Source organism: Stegastes partitus, unplaced genomic scaffold, assembly GCF_000690725.1.
Source record: "Stegastes partitus isolate 25-593 unplaced genomic scaffold, Stegastes_partitus-1.0.2 Scaffold1550, whole genome shotgun sequence".
In the NCBI taxonomy this organism is placed as follows: domain Eukaryota; kingdom Metazoa; phylum Chordata; class Actinopteri; family Pomacentridae; genus Stegastes; species Stegastes partitus.
Window position 1 is genome coordinate 19914 of NW_007579281.1, and position 493 is coordinate 20406.

Here is a 493-nt window from a genome sequence, read left to right on the forward strand (position 1 = left end):
GAAGCCTTTTTTGTCATTGTGGACAGAAGATGGGGTTCAGGTCGGTGCCAGGATCAGATCAACACGTCTCTAATTAATACAAGCAGAACCGGTGGCCCGTGAACCACATCCAGTGTAATCCTGGCATCCCTCCCCCGGCAGCTTCATCACCTTGCACACCTTTATTCGTACGAATTTCAGGTGAGCAACAACCACACACAGACATAAACTCTTGACAGCCGAGTGGGTTGGGCTCAGACAACATGCTCCTGATGCAAATCCCAACTTTTATGACTGTCTCCACTGTGGTTATTTAAAAAATGACAATGATGATGAGTGTAAGAGGCGAAACATCTTAAAGAACCACAAAGAAGTTCAAGCATTTAGTACTTCTTTGATCTGGGTGCTTCCATGATTCATCCCATTGATGTTTCGCAAAACACTGTTGTTTTAAATGAACCTACAAAATTAAGTTATTTTCCATAGAATTAGTGGAAGTGGACTCATTAAGCTC